General features: G+C 44.0%; 1 protein-coding gene across 6 annotated transcripts in view; it reads right to left on the reverse strand.

The window, feature by feature from the left end:
- The window catches only part of ATXN1 (ataxin 1), a 394,638-nt gene that overhangs the window by 142,418 nt on the left and 233,602 nt on the right, over positions 1-18,618 (reverse strand). For all 6 annotated transcript variants that reach the window (XM_046004627.1, XM_046004628.1, XM_046004630.1 and 3 more), the window contains one exon: positions 7,559-7,685. The gene's annotated coding sequence lies outside the window, so the exon portion shown is untranslated. The remainder of the gene's footprint in view (positions 1-7,558; positions 7,686-18,618) is intronic.

An 18,618-nucleotide genomic window follows, 5' to 3' on the forward strand; every position in this document is an offset into this window, starting at 1 on the left:
CTTGAAATGTCATATGAATATATGCTGGAGAAGTGGTTGAATGACTTTCTATATTAAAAATATGATTATTTTACAAAAGTGAAAAATGTGGGGGATTTAAAAGAATGAGGTCATCTTTCTGTTTGTCTTTTTTGGTTTTTTTTTTACATTAGTCCACTTGAAATTTCATATTAACATATGTTAGGGAAGTAGTTAAATGACTTTCTATATTTAAAAAATGATTATTTTACAAAAGTGAAAAACGTGGAGGAATTAAAAGAATGAGGTCATCTGTCTGTTTGTCTTTTTTGGTTTTTTTCCTTGACATTAGTCCCAAGGAACAATTTATTTGCTGGTAAAAAACAACCAGCGGATTCTGGTCGGGCTTTTAGACAAAACAATGTCATTTCGTTCCTGTTTGTGCCCCACTTTTCTGTCTGAAAGCAAACGAGAAATGACCATGTTTGACAGGAATCAAGGAGTTCAAATACTATGGGATGAGACACAGTGTGAGAAGCCACTTGCATCAGTGATATCTTAACAAAGATGAGCGATCCAGCCAGCCACTGAGATGCCCAGAAGTGTGGGACTTACTTAATCTCTTTCTGAAAAAAGTTTCAGGTGCAAGGGAGGCACCAGGAGCGAGTCATTCCTTCTTTGGCGCACACGGATTCTTCCGCAGTGGACATCTTTTGAACACCTCAAAGACACACCCCTTGAGAAACCCTTTTTTAACCTGGGGTATGGTTTCTGCATCAAAGTTCAAGTTGAAAACATTCTATCTACTTGGGCTGAATGGTGTCCTTTCCTTGAGTGACCCCAAGTTTAGGCTTCAGCTTTCGCGAGAAGATACATAACATGATCCTAAAGGAGAATGGTTTTCTGATGCTACAAATCCCCCTCCCATGTCTCCACTGGCTGTCCTATCTTTCTGATGGAAAGAAGGTTTGACGGAGAGGTGTCCTGTGCCCAGACGCAGAAGCAGGTAAATAAGAGACCGGTTTTATTTGCCCTTCCTGCCTTGCTTTCTCAAAGCCCACACGTCCACGGGGCTAAGAGCTACCTCAGCTTGCAGGCCTGATTTTGCTGTGCAACAGAGCTTGAAGCCTTCCCTGAGCACCAGGCTCTCAGCACTCTGACCCATCACCCCTTCCAGGACACCTGACTCACACCCCAAGTGTAAACCCCCCTCCCCCGCAAGAGCTCCAACAGCAATGTCTCAGAGGGCAGCAAACATCGATCAAGCATCCCTGTATCCCTAACAGACTTCCGCACACCTTGGCACACAAGACTCTTTTCCTAAGTATCATTTATGTGATGAATTCTAACCTTCAAGAGAACACACAAACTTTGACCTTGGCACTACTCAAGTTAGAAAACAGTCTCACCAGGCTGCGGGGGCTCCCTTCCCCCCACAGAACATGAATATTCCCTTCCACAGCTTCTGGGGGCTCTGTGGCTCACTCACTCTCTCTCTCTCCCTCTCCTCTCCTCTCTGCTTGGAGGAGGAGGCCTGTCGCTGGGGGAAGGTGACACTGAGGGGAAAGGGTGTGCCTGGGATGGGCTAGAGTTTGCCAAGGACTCAGGAAGGAGCTCTGACATCAGCTCTCAGAAGGAGCATTCCTCTGGAGGCCCCGCCAGAGGGCCCACGCCAGGAATTAGTGAGGCTATCAGTGAGACATGCTGGAAGGAAGTCTGGGAAGGGCAGAGAAAAGGGTGAAGCCGAAAACCCAAAAAGACCACAGGAGACTTTGCCCTGCACCGAATAGCTCAGTCAGAGCCTTGAGGACACACAGGCCAAGTCACGGGGCCTTCAGAAGTGAAGATGGAAAACAGCTCGGCCGGTTCCCTCATTATTCTAACAGTAAAGTCTCCCTTCTCTCCTGACCCCCTTATCTACTTCAGTTTTCTCTTTCTCTTTCTCTCTCTCTCTCTCTCTCTTTTTTTTTTTCAATAGTACTAGAGAATGTGGTGTCACAGATGGCAAATCTAAAAGGTACAAATTGCTAGACACACAGGAAATTCCCAAATCACTCTTATCAGAGCGTATGCATGCAATTCTCTGACTCTGGGGAGTAGAAATTCAGGTGCCATTTTTCGAAGCTTATAAAGACGGCATAATGCTGTATAAATGGGCACAGAGGTGTGCGTTCTGGTCTCCCGGTTTCTTCCTAGGAAAAACCTAACTCCTGCACTCAGAGCAACTCCTCTGAAAGGGGGGTCCATATACACACAAAATGCAAGGAACCTTTATTCTTGCCATCCTCGAAGGCAACGTGGGATGATGACACCTTAAGAAAGCCTTTGTGAGGGGTGCCTGGGTGGCTCAGTAGGTTAAAGTCTCTGTCTTCAGCTCAGGTCATGATCTCAGGGTCCTGGGATCGAGTACTGCCTTGGGCTCCCAGCTCAGCAGGGAGCCTGCTTCCTCCTCTCTCTCTCTCTCTGCCTGCCTCTCTGCCTACTTGTGATCTCTGTCAAATAAATAAATAAAATCTTTAAAAAAAAAAAGAAAGAAAGCCGTTGTGAGGGGTGCCTGGATGGGTCAGTGGGTTAAGCATCTGCCCTCGGCTCAGGTCATGATCCTAGGGTCCTGAGATCGAGTCCCGCATCAGGGTCTGTGCTCACTGGGGAGCCTGCTTCTCCCTCTGCCTGCCACTCCTCCTGCTTGTACTCTTTCTCTCTGACAAATAAATAAAATCGAGAGAGAGAGAGAGAGAGAGAGAAAGCCTTTTTGAAGGCCCTCCCTCACACCACGGGAGAGGCTAGGTGGCCTTACTTTGTGTCGGCATGCCATTTCTTTGTTCCAAATGGTGCCCCATCCAGAAGTAAAGACAGGGCAAATGATGCTACTCAGTAAATGGTGAGTTTCTTTTTGGGGAGAGAGCTCACTTCAAGCCCGGCTCCCACTCTCAGGGGTGACGAAATGACGTGATTGAGAGAGACCAAGCTACCTCCAGTCACAGAATGCCAGGGCAAGCTGCTCAGAAAGAACTGATAAGTCAAACCACTCAAACGGAACATGAGAGGAAATACGCGTAGGGCAGGATTTTTTAAAAAGAGAATCAGAAAATCCCCATACTCTATTGATAGTTCTATAAAACTGTTTTAGACAAATTGTTTCCTTTCTCACATTTACTTATACACATCACAGACATTTAGTATCAACTTCTAAGTTAAAGAAACTAGATGGGTCTCTCCATGCCATCCCCTGCCTGATCACATTACTATCGGATTCAAGCAGGTCTCATGAGAACCATGTTTATATTCCTCCTTCTAATGGGTTAGCCCACACATGGGAAGTCCCAGTGTACACTAATGTTCTCCTTGAACATTCATTCAACAACTATTTGCTGAGTGTCTACAATGGGCCAGCTGCCATTTTAGGTGTTGTGGATTCAGCTGGTAACCACTACCATCATCATCATCATCACCATCATCATCATCATCACCATCATCATCATCACCATCACCATCATCACCATCATCACATCATCATCACCATCATCACCATCACCATCATCATCACCATCACCATCACCATCACCATCATCACCATCATTATCATCATCACCATCATCATCATCACCATCATTATCATCATCACCATCATCACCATCATCATCATCACCATCACCATCATCATCACCATCATCACCATCACCATCATCATCACCATCACCATCACCATCATCACCATCATTATCATCATCACCATCATCACCATCATCATCATCACCATCACCATCATCATCACCATCATCACCATCATCATCATCACCATCATTATCATCATCACCATCATCACCATCATTATCATCATCACCATCATCATCATCATCATCACCATCCTCACCATCATCATCACCACCATCATTATCATCATCACCATCATTATCATCATCACCATCACCATCATCATCATCACCATCATCATCATCATCATCACCATCATCATCATCATCATCATCATCACCATTATCATCCTGCTTTCATGGGGCTTACAGTCTAGTTGAGGAGATGGATGATTAACAAATGTAATATATAAAGTGCTTAAAAGGAAAACAAAAGTGTGCTAGCTGGTACAGAAGGATGAGGTGGGTGCTAGTTTATATAGGTTAGGAGAGGCTGCTCTGAAACCTCTGAAAAGGTTAAGGAGGCTGAGAAGCTTAAGAAAAAAATAAAGATCATTGCCTGTGTGCATATATGCTAAGCAATATATATGTTTTTTTTTTTTTAGAGAGAGATTGAGGGAGGAGAGGGAAGGGCAGAGGGAGAGAGAATCTTAAACAGGTTCCATCCCCAGTGCAAAGTCCAGTGTGGGGCTCAACCTCAGGACCCTGAGAGCACGACCTGAGCTGAAATCAAGAGTTGGACGCTTAATGACTGAGCCACCCAGGCATCCCTGTGCCAAGCAATATTTGAGTGTGGAGGTGGACAGTTTTTAGAAACTTAATTTCAAAAGCGACTCATATTTAATTTTCAAAAAGACCAATCGGTGGATCCTTAATTTAAACGACTAAAACTATATTCTTAGAAAGCCTCAAAGAAACACCTTTGAGTTATCACGCTATCTGGGAGGGCGGGTATCACGACAATGACAGACATACACACATATAATAGCATAAGACTGTGTTCAATATTTTAAAAACAGTTGTAAACTGAAGTTGTGCCGAATCACTGATTATTAGAAGCCAAACGGGCTACAATGAATGCCTCATGCAAGCTGGTACATTATGCAATGTGACACACACAGTGAGAAGAATCACCAGACGTCACTTAACCCAACTTTCTCATGTTACTCCTCATAAACTGGGTCCACAGATCTTTGGGGGTTCCCAGATTCTAAGGTTAAGTGCAACACCTTGTGTAAAACCCAGGTCTCCTGACTCACAGGTAAATTTTCATGACCACCCCTTTCATGTACAAGACACCATATCTTTGGGCCCGTCTGAGACAGCTTCTGGACTTTGAGATATCATCTGCTAGAAAGATGGTGGCAGATCTGAGAGGTAGCTAATGGGGACAGGCAGAGGGGTCCCACAGAGGCACTAAGTTTGGGGTACAGTCTGCAAGGAATGCTGAGGACAGAAGCTGCTCATGCCAATGACTGCTATGATGGTTACTCAAATATTTATATATCCACGTTCTTACCCCATTTGCAAGCACATGTTCTTTGAAAAATCTCCTGCTCTCCTGATCATAATGGCACAGGCTTTGGGGCACCCAGGACACCAAAGTAATGAACTCAAGGTAAAAACACACCAAGATCCCAAAAGACAACTAATGACTAAGATCAGTAATTTCACAAATTGCTGAGAAAATTGGGATCCTCCCCAACACCGCCCAACAAGCAAATGCGATTTGCAAGCGGAAGTCCTTAGCACTGAAGGAATTCACTAGAATTTCGTATTTTCTCCCTTTCTCTCAATACACTCCATTTACAGATGGATTTTAAAATGATGTTAGTGGGACATGTGGCATCTTAAAGTTTATACTTCAGAACTCCTCTGAAAACCTCATTTACTGTTTGGGGTTTGACTGAGTATCACACGAGCATTTTAAAGCAATATTTTAAAAAAAAATCAGATTTGAAACAAAAGCTATTTTGATGACAGTGTCTGCGTTATTCACTTAGATGTAACCTGAAACCTACAACACTATTCCATACAACATTTGTTTCCTAGGATAAAAATGCTTTAAAAAACATCACGTATTCTAACAGCTATCTCAGTGGGAAAATAATTTCTAGTAAAATATCCTACTATTCTAGGACCCAAATTATTCCTTAATAGTGGGAGAAACTTCGACAAGAGAGTTGTTTTTTTTGTTTGCTTGTTTTTAAGTAAGTATTAAAGTGCCTTATACAATACTGTGTCCCTTATGGTGATGTCAAACCAAGATGTTAACTGATCAATTCACAGGTTATTTGCTGGTGCATACAGATTTTCAAAATAAAAAGTAAACATGTAGACTTAACAAAGTAACACTTGATGGGGGTTAGTGACCTGTCAAAGCTGCAGAATTTCTTGGCCTCAACCATAGAACCAGGACTAGAATTCAGGTCTGTTGATTCCAGGAGCTGCACGCACATTTCCATGGGAACCAATGCGATCATATGCACAAAACAGAAATACATTAAAACGCAGTGTTTCCCACCATTTACTATGAGGTGCTGGGAGAATTTAAATTTAGTAAGTTTATTTGAGTATGACTATTTAACCCTGAGGAAATACGAATAAAGATGCATATTTTAATACAAATTTTTAGAAAACCACAAAATAAAAAATATTCAGTGGAAATTTTTCGTTTCAGCGTTAACGTTTTTTTCTCCTCCCTGGTATGTGCCCCCATAGTGTTGCCCCTTGCTCTTTCAAAATCATTTGTGCAACTGCAAAAATGTAAGTTAAAAATGCCTGGAGAAGTTTCCTGACTGAATTGTTAAGCTAAGAACTGATTATATAGAATTTTACATAGTATACATAAATATATATGTCACGTATATTTGTGCGTATATATAAATATATTTATATTATAACAGATAATAAATAAATATAATATATTTATTATATATAAATATTGCATATTTATATATACACACAGAAATATGTATTTCTGTTTATATAATATATGCAAATACACGACACGTATTAAATATATATGTATTGCATGTATATATAGACATACACACACGTGCACATACACACACAAAGTCCCAGTCAAAGTTGGTTCTTCATTTTCTAAAACTTGCAGACCATACACTCATAGCCCATCCCTGGTTTCCTGCAGCTGTATTCTTTCCTGATCAAACCTTAAAAAAATTTTTTTTTGGACACAATCTAGCAATGAGGTTAAAGTCTCCAGAAAGCAAAGGGGCTGGTCAGATTCCTAAATTCTGCCCAGGAATAAGCTCCTTGCAACCCAGCGTGTGCTCTATCTCTTCAACGGCTTGATATTTAATCTCCTCAGGAAAAGCAACCAGCAGCTGATACTTTATTAATCCCAAAGCCTTGACCTTGCAATCTGATAAAAACCAGTAAATCAGCCAATTCTGAGTAAGACAAGCACCCAACACAACTGACTGTATTTGCATACCTCAGATTTTTGAAAGGGAAAAAAAAAAGTTTCATTCCAAAAACCAACCAACCAACCAACAACAACAATAAAAACGTCCTATGAATAAAAATATCGGCTGGGTGCCAATTCTCGTGGCTAATCGTTCGCCCAGAGGATTTTTACCCACCGAACCCCAAAGAAGCCGGACAGCCCAGCTTTAAAAGAGTCCACTCTGCGGTGGGTTCTGTGTAACCGTCCCAGGACAGGGGGGCGCTAACGGTTGAAAAGAATCACTGTCTTCCACTCTTCTACACCAGAAGGAGATAACGAGCAGGGCCCCACACAAGCAGAGAGAGAGGCAAGTTCGCGGCAAATAGAAACAGCACCTCTCCACTAAAAAAAGAAATTAATTGGATGATCACTTAGAACTCATGCTAATGCCCCGTCATCTCCCTGGCTCGGTGACACACGACGATTCACGGATCCTTGCCAGGCAACCACCCCAGACGCCGGCGTGTTCACTTACGACATTCACTGCGCGCTGTTCGCAGGTAGCCCTGGCTGAGCCTTCACCATGGAGACTCCCCACAAGAAGCTGGAGCGCTCCCGGGCTCAGGCGTGTTCTTTCTTCCTTCCAGAGGAGTGTGAAATCCCTAGTGCGGGAGTCGGAGAGAAGAAAAAGGAACAGGTAAATGCCTCATCCAATCACTCGGTTATCTCAACAAATGAAGTCTTGTGGTCCATGCAACTCATCGATAACTCACCCAAGACCACCTTCCAGTACCCTTTCCTTAAAAAATTTTGCTCCGGCCCCAGGAGACGCAGCGTGACCCCGTCAGCCTTTTCCCCCTGTCCCTCCCCATCCTTCCCTCCCACCCCCCACACACACCCATAAAGTTGAAGCCTGTTCTGGGGGAGTCCCGATGTAATCCCAGCTGAGAGGCGAACTTGCAACACGGTCTCATAACACGCCACCTGATTTTACTCTCTGCAAAAGGGAGGGAGCTAGGACTATCACCTCTTGCCATTTTCATACCTCACTGGGTTGTTGGGAAGATCAATAAGATCACTCTGGCAAAGTACTCACAGTTCCTGAGAAGAAAGGCACTATGTAAACGCCAAGTATTATTAGTGGTCATAAGCCTGTTACTGAGCTCTGAGCCAGAATTTAAAAGCCAGCTTTGGCTAGCCACCAACGGTCCGCTCTCCCTGGGGCACCCGAACGTGCAAAGAAGTCTGCATGGGCTGCTGTGCAAAAACTTCCCAGCCACGGAGGGGTCCAGAGAAGCCCAGCAGCGGAAACAGAGCCTTCTGGAAGCTCAGGGAGAAAGAAAGTGAAGGCCTGGAACAGAGCGGGAAGCAAAGGAAAGGGGGAGGGGGAGGGGTGTGGAGGGTGGAAGGTGGCTCACAGGGGCCTGTGCAGGCACATGGTTCTTTGGTCCCTGCCACTGGACTGCCTCCGATGGCTGGTTGACAGTGCTCAGTGCGCTGGAGGTTTGCAGGGCTGTGAAATTTTCCACTTGGCTATCTGCCATTCCCGCCCACCAAGGATAATACTTCCACACACACAGAAGTGGCACACCGAGGCCCTGCTGGAGAGGACTGGGAGAGTTTTTGTTTGTTTGTTGCTTTTAAAGAAAAGCCCTATTCATATCCCAATCCTTAATATTTTCCACACCTGGATGTCTTGATTTTTTTCCCCCTCCTTGAAGACAGAGCCAGGAACGGCTCTGCCTGGGCCGACACGATCAAGTTATTTTGACTCAGGTATTCTTGGGGGACTATGCTTGAGGTATGGGAACGTACGTGACAGGCTTTGGGGACCGTGAGAAACCTAGAATTTAAGTGCTGCACTGGCGCCCTGTTAGTTTCCCAGACAAATCATCCACGAACGAGTTCCCTTTCAAAGCCGCGAAGCACATGCCGAACACAGGCAGGAGGCTCGGGGCTAGCACTGTGGGAGTGACCCTGTTTTCGAGGGAAAAAGGCAGTCCTCATGCCCCCAAAAAGGCAAAAATGAATGACAGCAAATTTCCGATTTGGAATTGGTAAGACACTGACAAGGATACCTCAAAAAAACTAAGAAATGGAGAGAAGAAAATTAGGACAGAAGGGAGAAAGAAGGAATCTGCTACAGATATAATTAATGGGGGCTTTTATAGTGAATACAGTTTACAAAGTGCTTTCTCCTTCTTCTTGATTGAGGGATAATTGACAGATAACATTATATTAGTTTCGGGTGTACGAAGTGCTTTCATATTCATTCATTCATTCATTCACTCACTGGACAAATTTTTGCTTGGTTCTGCCTATATTCACCAGAGTCTATGTTCATAGCAGTGAACAAAACAGCCAAGGACCCGGCCTTTAAAGGACCCAGCTCACTGCATCAAGAGGGGCAGATAAGAACCAGCGTGTACCATTTGTAATCCATGTATGAAATTTGCAAATCAGATAGGCATTAGGAAGGAAAAAGAAACACTGTGATTTGCAATCATATTGGGGGTACCGCACTCGCCACGGGGGGGCTTCGGAAGGCTTTTCTTACAAAACGACCAGGTGAGAGAAGTTCGGCAGGAAGAGAACACAGCCTCTGCGTGATGTGATCTGACTGGACGTGTACGATTCATTTCTGGTATTTTCTTTTCTTCCCCCCGCCCGCCCTTTCCGGCCATTTCAGCTGGGTCTCCTTGATCAAGAAATGGGCCCAAGAACTGTTGTCAAGACCTTGAAATAAGAGTGGATTCTTCCTCCCAACTACCAGAACAACAAACACGAGTAATTTCTGCTAGAGGAGCCTGGTTCAAGACAGGTATTACATTTGATGTGACAGGACAGGAAGCCTCTGGTTTCCTAATGCATCTCATGTCACCCCATCATCACGGTGAAAGAGAAGGAAGCTCTCTGTTAACACCTGCACACCACAGCTGGAGTTAAGAAAACCCTCCCCCACCCTCCCCAAGGGCTAAAAACAGATCACATCACCCATAAACTTCTGCAAAAATCTTCCCAGTGCTTTGCAGGAGGTTCCGAATTTGCTGGTTTCCTCTTTACTATTAATATGTTTTTATTATTTTTCTCTCATAAACAGCCTTTATGTCTGTGTCTTGTGAGCCTTCTCCTTTGGTTCTCACCTTGGTCACCTGTTTATTTACCCAGGGAAGCAGCAGGATGAAAAGCATAAAAAAGCAATGGAAATATTGCGTTCATCTGAAGTGTTTTCTCGTTCCCTATCATCCCCGATCTGGTACAACTTAATCCTTCTGCGAAGGAAAATCAGCTAATTCGCTTTCTTCATCCTGCAAAACAAAGGCATCCTGGGACAGGTTCATTCATGTCCTCCCGGTGAATGAAGTTAAGTCTGAAAGTCTGTTTGAAACAAATAAGCCAAACTTCCACTCGAGTCTTGTCCCATCTCAAGACACCCAGGACAAAATGTCATTTCTCCTACAAGTTTCTCATATAACAAAAGACGTTAATAATACTTCAAGTTCAAAGTCTCGAAACACAACTCCTCGATATGACTTTGCAGTTTTGACAAACATCAGCAAACTGGGAAAGAAGAGACAGCAGGAGAAAGCACGTCTCGAATCCAAGCGGCCACTACCCCCACCATCAGACCTGGGAAATGATACCAGGCTGACAGTTGCATCCTCTGGGCCAGAGAAGAAAATGACACAATGCCAATGTCTCCTTTCCCTGACTGCCCACGGCACTTACAGTCTCTACCACACATTTTGACTCCAGGTCCTTTTCAATTCAGTACTCCATTAGACTGCCTTTCTATTCGCCACTGGATTTACTTAAGTCTTGAAGGTTCAAAAAGTTTATAAGCTCCTTGATGAAGGAAACCTTGCCATGCCTTTCTTTTGCAAACCCCTCACAGTGTCTAGTAGGAGAGCCTGCATTTAAATTAAATGAACCACAGCCAAAACCTGTTCTACGACTTAAACTTTACTCCAAAGGAATGCTCTATAGCTTATCATTTAAGCCCTTCTCTGGGGTCCTGTAGCTCCTATGATATCTATTATCTACATAAAAGCCCTCCGTGAATGGGAGAACAATTAAGTTACAACTTCCCCTTCTCTCTTTTGTTCTTCCAACCCATTACATTTGGAGTCATTAGCGGCTTTTCAACAGTTGCCATAAATATCCTTGATTCTCATAGCTTCCCAAGCCTCTGTTAAGGAAACCCTGGTGGTGTATGCAGGGGACATATGGGTATTCTGAGGCAGGGGCCCTTGAACCTAAATCATTATCAGAAAAATCTGGAGGTCAGGGCTCCTGGGTGGCTCAGCCGGTTAAATGTCTGTCTTTGGCTCAGGTCATGATCTCAGGGTCCTGGGTTCGAGCCCCACTGGGGCTCCCTACTTAACGGGGCATCTCCTTCTCCCTTTCCCTCTGCCCCTCCATCTGCTTGTGCTCTCTCCCTCTCAAATAAATAAAAAAATAAAACCTTAAAAAAAAAAAAAAAGAAAGAAAAACTTGGAGGTCTTATGAAGCGCCCAGAGGTCACAGATGCCTGGGTTCTCTCCTTCCCCCATGTCTCCTTCATTAGACCTGGGGTGGGGCTAGAGAACTTGCATCTCTAACACGTTCCCGGGTTTTGCTGGTGCCGCTGGTCCACGGACCACACTTTAAGAACCACTTGAAGCGGGGCGCCTGGGTGGCTCAGTGGGTTAAAGCCTCTGCCTTCGGCTCAGGTCATGATCCCAGAGTCCTAGGATCGAGCCCCACATCGGGCTTTCTGCTCTGCAGGGAGCCTGCTTCCTCCTCTCTCTCTGCCTGCCTCTCTGCTTAGTTGTGATTTCTCTCTGTCAAATAAATAAAATATTAAAAAAAAAGAAAAGAACCACTTGAAGCTAAGCCTGCTCTAAAGGTTAAGACTTCCAGTCAATGATCTAGCCAGACAGAGGCCACAAATCTTTCAGGTATATTTAATCACTCTAAGATGGCTACACTGGAAAGAGTAACACCTGTCAGGTCTAGAGAAGTGGCAATGGCAAAAACTCCCCAAAAGGCCCACATACCTTATAATCGGGGGAAATTTTTGTTGCTTTGGTGTTGGGCTGTTCTCTGCTCTCCCCCCTACTGGCTTCAGACCTATTTGGGTCAATTCTGCCCTTTATCTCCCCATCGGTCTTTTTCTTCTCTGCTGGAAACTTCTTGGCCAAAATACTCAGCCACTGCTATCCCTAGGAGATGTTCCCAGATGGCTGTTGCCTCTCTCCTGTTCACTACTGACCGTGAGAGTGCAGTGTAAATTCAGGGCTGGTATTGCAGCAGATAGAGCTCAACCTGCCTCCTAAAAGCAGTGGCCTTTCCCTCCCTGACTTCTCTTCCACTCTCTGGTTACGGCTTCTCAATAGTTCCTTCAATTTCCTTTTACTTTAGTTTAGTGGACTAGCATTTCTGCCTCAACAGTGTCTTTCTGGAGTGACCTCTCCCCCACACTTTTGTTATCTGGGTTGGGGTGGTCTCACACCTTGGGTCATGTGCCCTAGTTCTGGAAGATTAGAATACATATCCTTTCACTATGAGGACTGGTTTTAGGGACAGGCACATCATCAAAGCCAATCAGCTTCTCTCTTGGACACGCTGGACCATGAAAGTGTGGTCCCCAAGAGCTGTTTTTTTTACTCCCTTGTGAGGAAAACCCATTTGAGAATGAGGCTCTGTAACAGGGAGCAAAGCCAAAAGACAGAAAGTCCAATTCCTGATGATGGTGAGGTGCCTTGGATCCAGCCATGCCAAAAGTGAAATTTATTCCTGGATTTTTTAGTTATGCTGTGAGAGACAAAAATCCTCAGTGATTCCCTCGATGCCCAATGTCCCAGTGCACACACACCTTCTCCTAGTTTTTCATTCAAACACAAATTCAGCAGCTGCCACTGTAAGGTGATTTTGCAGCTAAAAGTAACGCCCCCAATCAATGGACCTTAAAAGAGAAAGGTCATCCTTGGTGGGCCTGACCTAATCAGGTGATCCCTCCCAAGGGACAGGCTCTTCCAACATTGAGATTCAAAATGAGAGGACATATTTGGGTTGGGGGGAGGCGGTTTGCACCCCATGAAAAGGTACCAGAGAGGCACCAGCTGACAGCCCTGGAATGGGGGTCTTAGACCCACAGCCGCAAGGAAATAATTTCTGCCAGTCACCACATGACCTTGAAGGAGGATCGCGGGCCCCCAATGAATATGCGGTCCAACTAACACCTTGATTTTGGCCTTATGAAACCCTGAATGGAGAAGCCAGCTCAGCCAGGATAGCTGCAGAAACCAAGACAACAGGGGTGTGGTTTGAAGCCCCTAAGTGATGGTAATTCGTCATGCAGCAACAGACCTCAACCAACCAGGACCTCTACTCATGCTTTAGAAAACAAATATATATGAGATACAACAAATTTGGGGTTTTTTTTTTTGTTTGTTTGTTTGTTTTTTGTTTTGGTTTGTTTGTTTGTTTAAATCACCTTGAATTTCCTTTGTCTCTTGTAACCAAAATATCCCAGTCTCTCGATTGCTCCCTGGCGGTACTAATCTGGTATCTTCCCATCACTCTGCTGTTCTTCTTTTTCTGCTTGTGTCCCCTCTTCTTATTCCTTCTAAACCTAGGGTATGTGTCCCCCAAAGGGACACACTCAGCCCTCTTCTCTTTCTTTACCAATTTCCTTTTCTTGCCTAGAGTTTTTCAACCTGTACCCTGGGCCCTGGCGTCTCCCCCCTTTCAAGCTGCTGGATGATGCCAGTCTCCAGAAATCACGTCTGTTTCAAAACTTCCCATTGTTGCCCCCAAGCCAGGGTTCCTCTTTTATTTCTGACTCTTGCTAACGGCGCCACTGTCTTCTTCTCTTCCTCCCTGTGCTCCTTGGCTGCTGAGTGTCATGGAGCCCGACCTCCAAGCCCATGCCGCCAAGCTGGCTCAGACCCCGTTCCTCCACCAGCCATTGGCTCCCTGGTCTTCTTGCCTGCAGTCTTCTCCCTGCGCACCCTGCGTGAGTCATCCCCGTTGCATCGTACTTCCTAAAGTAGATCAGATAATACAACCTCTCCACGCTGTACCATCACGGGTTCCTACAGTGAGTGGAAACCATTGACAGTCTGATGGTGGAAACCCTCACAGTTTGCTCACTGTGTGTTTTCCTCCTGATGCATCTCATCCCAGCCAGAGGCACTGCTCCTTCGTCTCTGAGCTCCCATTTCCACGCCACAGCTTGGAATCCAAGCCACGGCTCCCAAGGCCCGCACAAAGCCTCCTTTCCCCCTCACTCTGTCCTCCATCCTGCTATCTTAAAACTTTCTCACTCATCTGCGATTTTCGCTACCTATAGACAATCAAGGTCCAAAACCCCAGGATCCTCCTTCTGATGTACAGTCAGAAGGTCAATGCCTACATCATTCAACTCACTGTGCCCAGTCCTGGAGGACTTTTACCATCTCACCTCATCCCACAGAGAAGGGTGAGTACAGCACAATAAGGTATTTTGAGAGACAGAGACCACACTGACCTAACTTTTCTTATAGTACACTACGATTGTTCTACTTTGTTATTGGTTATTATGTTTTTTTAAATTTATTAGTTTACACATTATAATTAATAGATTACAAATAAATTTATCATTTGTAAATTGATTAATTTATACATTAAACTTTAGCACAGCTTTGCATGTATAGGAAAAAAAAGAAGTGTATCCTGGGTTTGGAACCATCCATGGTTCTGGGCATCCACGGGTGTCTTGGAATGGAGTCCCAGTGAAAAATGGGGCACTCTTGTGCCCTTTTTTTTTTAAAAAAAAAAAAGAACTCTGACAGTTTGTGAACTCTGACAGTTTTTTTATTCCTTTGCCTTAGGGTACTAATAATTTTATTCCTTATGTAAGAAAGATACCATTTCCCCAGTCGACTGCAGGAAACTATGAAGTCAGGGCTTGAATCTGCCTTCTTGGTTGGAGTGCTTTTATAAATGGTAAACACTTGATAAATATTTATCAGTGAACGGAGAATGGGATTTTTTACTTTCACTCTGACATGTCCTCCAGTCTCCTCTACTCTGTGGTTCCCAGACAGAATCGCTCCCTTTCTGGTGACTTGGGAGAAAAATCATTACATAAGCCTCTATGGAAACTGCTCAATCAGTGAAATGTTGGGCAAGAGCCTCCTTTTCCAACTCAGGACCAAAGCAGACTCTGTATTTTTGTTCTGAGAAGAAAGAGAAGCAACCGGCGCTGCTGGAAATTGCAGAGTTCAGAATCGCCTTCTCTGGGTAAGCAGGCTCAGCCCAGCAGGGTCCCCAGCCTCTGTCTCCATTCTGCTCACAAAAGAGCATAAATGTCAGTCACGGAGGCCCCAGAGCTCCTCTGTCCCCAAAAGGCAATGAATGTCAACGCAGAACTTTCCTGAGAGGATGGTGTCTGGCCCGATTTTAAGAAGAGCTGGAGGAAGGTGAAGGACAGCATGAAGGCCAGACGGAAAGAATTCTGAAGAATACGATGGATTCGTCACATCGTGGGACCCCTACTCAATCCACATTTGATGATTTGTGTGACTTATCCATTATCAAATCTTTTTCCAAACTGGTAATCCTTGGATTATGCATTGGGAGGCATCTGGGATATTTTCCCCTGATATTGACTGGTTTGTGTTTTGGTAATAAAAACTAAAATTAGTATGTGTCTAAAGGACACATCATTGGAGAGATACGTACACCGGGAAAAAATCCTCTGACCAAACTTAAAAAAAAATTCTAATTCCTGTTGATTCGTGCCATGGTTTCTCTCCTACTATGTAGCAGAGCTTATCACACAAAGGTAAGGCTTTGCCCACACACATTAGGCTCAGCAAGTGTCTATGTGCAGACTACGTCTCCTTACTGGCATAGATCAAAGTTTGCTAAGAGATAATAATTATGTATCCAGAGAAAAGTATGTGTGCATAGCATGAATAAAATGAAAATACAGATGAGAAACAAGCCATCCTCACTGAATAGCTATAGAACAATTATCTCTAGGAAATCATAATTTTTAAGACCAAGATGGCACGTACTCCTTGTTGACAATTTCTTCCCGGCCTTATTTGTTTAAAACTTGGCTCATGCAGGGTTGCCGGAGCCCATCAGAAGGCACTTCGCCCAGGACACGAAGGAATCTTGCTCCAGAAGCCCAGACAGCACACTGAGGCTCCACATTCTCTGGGTTACGAGCCCCTTTCCCACCACGATGAGTCACCACACACCTTCTCTCTGAGGAGTGCTGCCGAAGGGCTTGGTAGAAATGGGGAAGGTGGGGAGGGGTCCTCGCTTCATGGGTTCTTCACTCACAAAAACAATTACAAATCAGGAGCAGTGAGAGGGTCTCCTTTGGGGAGAGTGCTCTGATTTTAACTGGCTTTCCATTTCTGCTCTTTTGGCTCTAGGACAAAACTGAGTAAATTAGACCAAAATTTAGAACACAATTAGTAAACATTCTAAGAAAGAAATGTAAATATTTCCCTCTCGTTCTCTTTTGACATAATATTAGGAATGCTATGATAGCATCTTCATCTGATTTGGTCTGACTTCACAAAATACTTTATTTTGATGGGTCAAAGTAAAATGGCAAAGACAGAATCCACATACCCCTCCACCTCCCTACTTTTGAACAGATACAAGTAATAGAATTCACCAGAGGTATTCAAAACAGAACTCTGAAAGCATCCTATCAAAGCCACAACCTCCTTTCCATTTAATGAAATACTACTATGTGAAAACACGGCTACAACCAGGACCTCTACTCATGCTTTAGAAGTAAGTTTGAGTGTGGTTATGTGAAAAAGGATCTTCAAAGATTTTTTTTTATATTTGTTTTTTTTCCCCCATTTTATTTATTTTTTCAGCGTAACAGTATTCATTGTTTTTGCACAACACCCAGTGCTCCATGCAAAACGTGCCCTCCCCATTACCCTAAAAATAGAATTATTTTCCCAAACTCAAGATCGGCACAACTACCCAACTTCTGCAGAAGGTTCAGAGAAGAGGACTTTCTATAATTTTATTAGGAGAATCTCATTTGTCTTCCTTTTTGTCTGCTTTACTGAATTAATAAAGCCAACAAATATAAGGACCCTATGTATTTTAAAAAAATATTTATTTACTTGAGAGAGAGAGAGAGAGAGAGAGAAAGCATGAGTGGGAGGGGCAGAAGGAGAGGGAGAGAGAATTTCGAGCAGACTCCACACTGAGCACGGAGCCCAACGAGGGGCTCTATCTCACGATCCTGAGATCATGACCTGAACTGAAACCAAAGCTCAGATGCTCAACCGACTGAGACCCCCAGGGCCCCCCTCCCCCATGGCCTTATATTTTAAGCTCTTTTTCATAGTATTCCAAGTAGCTGCCACCTTGTTTAACTATTACAACTTTCTGATGCAATCAGAACAAAAGTATTGCAGGACAAAGGGGCTATTGTAAACTTCTCTCCTTTTAGAGGAGGCTTAATAAAACTATTCTAGCTTAAAACCTGAGATTTCAATGGGCTGAGCTACAAACACCAAGTAACAGAAATGCCACTTGGCATGAAGTCTGGGGATTACCTGTTGAAACACCAAAGGCAGGTATACTTTGATGTGGGTTACCTGGTGCTGGAGAACTACTAAGAAATACAATTATTCTTTTTTCTTTGAATCTGGAGGTGAAGACAGGATACCGTATTTGGAGTAAAGATGATCCACGGTGTGGTGGGGGGGGAGCCCGGGGAGGGGTGCTGGAGGACACGAGCATGCGCACTGGCCAGCTTGAGCTAGTTACAAGTTACACTGTCTAAAGAAAGACCTCCTATCCCACTTGCTACAATGTTCTAAGGCCAAACAAAGGGAAATACCAAGTATTATTTTCTGAGCAAAGGATAGCCCCCCAGCCTTGGGCAAGATGCAGCCATGATTTGCCTTCACAGTCCTGAAACACCATCAAAATACCTAATGATGGTGTTTCATCAAAAATCCTAAGGGGTTTCTTGACATACTGAGCATTCTAAAAGTTTCCTACATCTCTTTAAAGATAAATATTAAAAAACTCCACAGGCATAGCAACATCTGTCACATGGCCCAAGAACACACATTCTCAGGGAACAGCATTACCCGTCCCCCCCCCACCCCCATGTCTACCAGAAGAAAGAATAAGGGGTTTTCTCCCCTCCTCCTTCAGCCTCTGGGTTTAGGGGTTTATCCTCATATCATGGCTCAGGGGATTCTCACACTTAGCAGCTCCCAACATATCCAAGAAGGAGAAAATCTCTCGCTCCTTAATTGTTTTGTCGAATAAGCTCTCAAAAGTTCATTTTTGTTACCTTTTTTCAGGCAAAATAAGAGGCCTTTTACAAAAATTCTATTGCTAAAACAATGGCATTCTCCCGGGAATGACTTCGTTATGGAAATGAAGTGACAGCTTCTTTTATCTAACCAGGCAGAAAGTCTGCATTTATAAAAGGCATTCAGAGCACTCAAGTGCTGTGTGTGGGCGAGGAAAAATGCTATTTTTAATTCAGATTGCAGCATTCCTCCCATACAGGTCTTTCAGATAATCATAATCATAATAATACTGATCTACAAAGAAAAAAAA

This window comes from Meles meles, chromosome 5 (assembly GCF_922984935.1).
Source record: "Meles meles chromosome 5, mMelMel3.1 paternal haplotype, whole genome shotgun sequence".
Lineage (NCBI taxonomy): Eukaryota > Metazoa > Chordata > Mammalia > Carnivora > Mustelidae > Meles > Meles meles.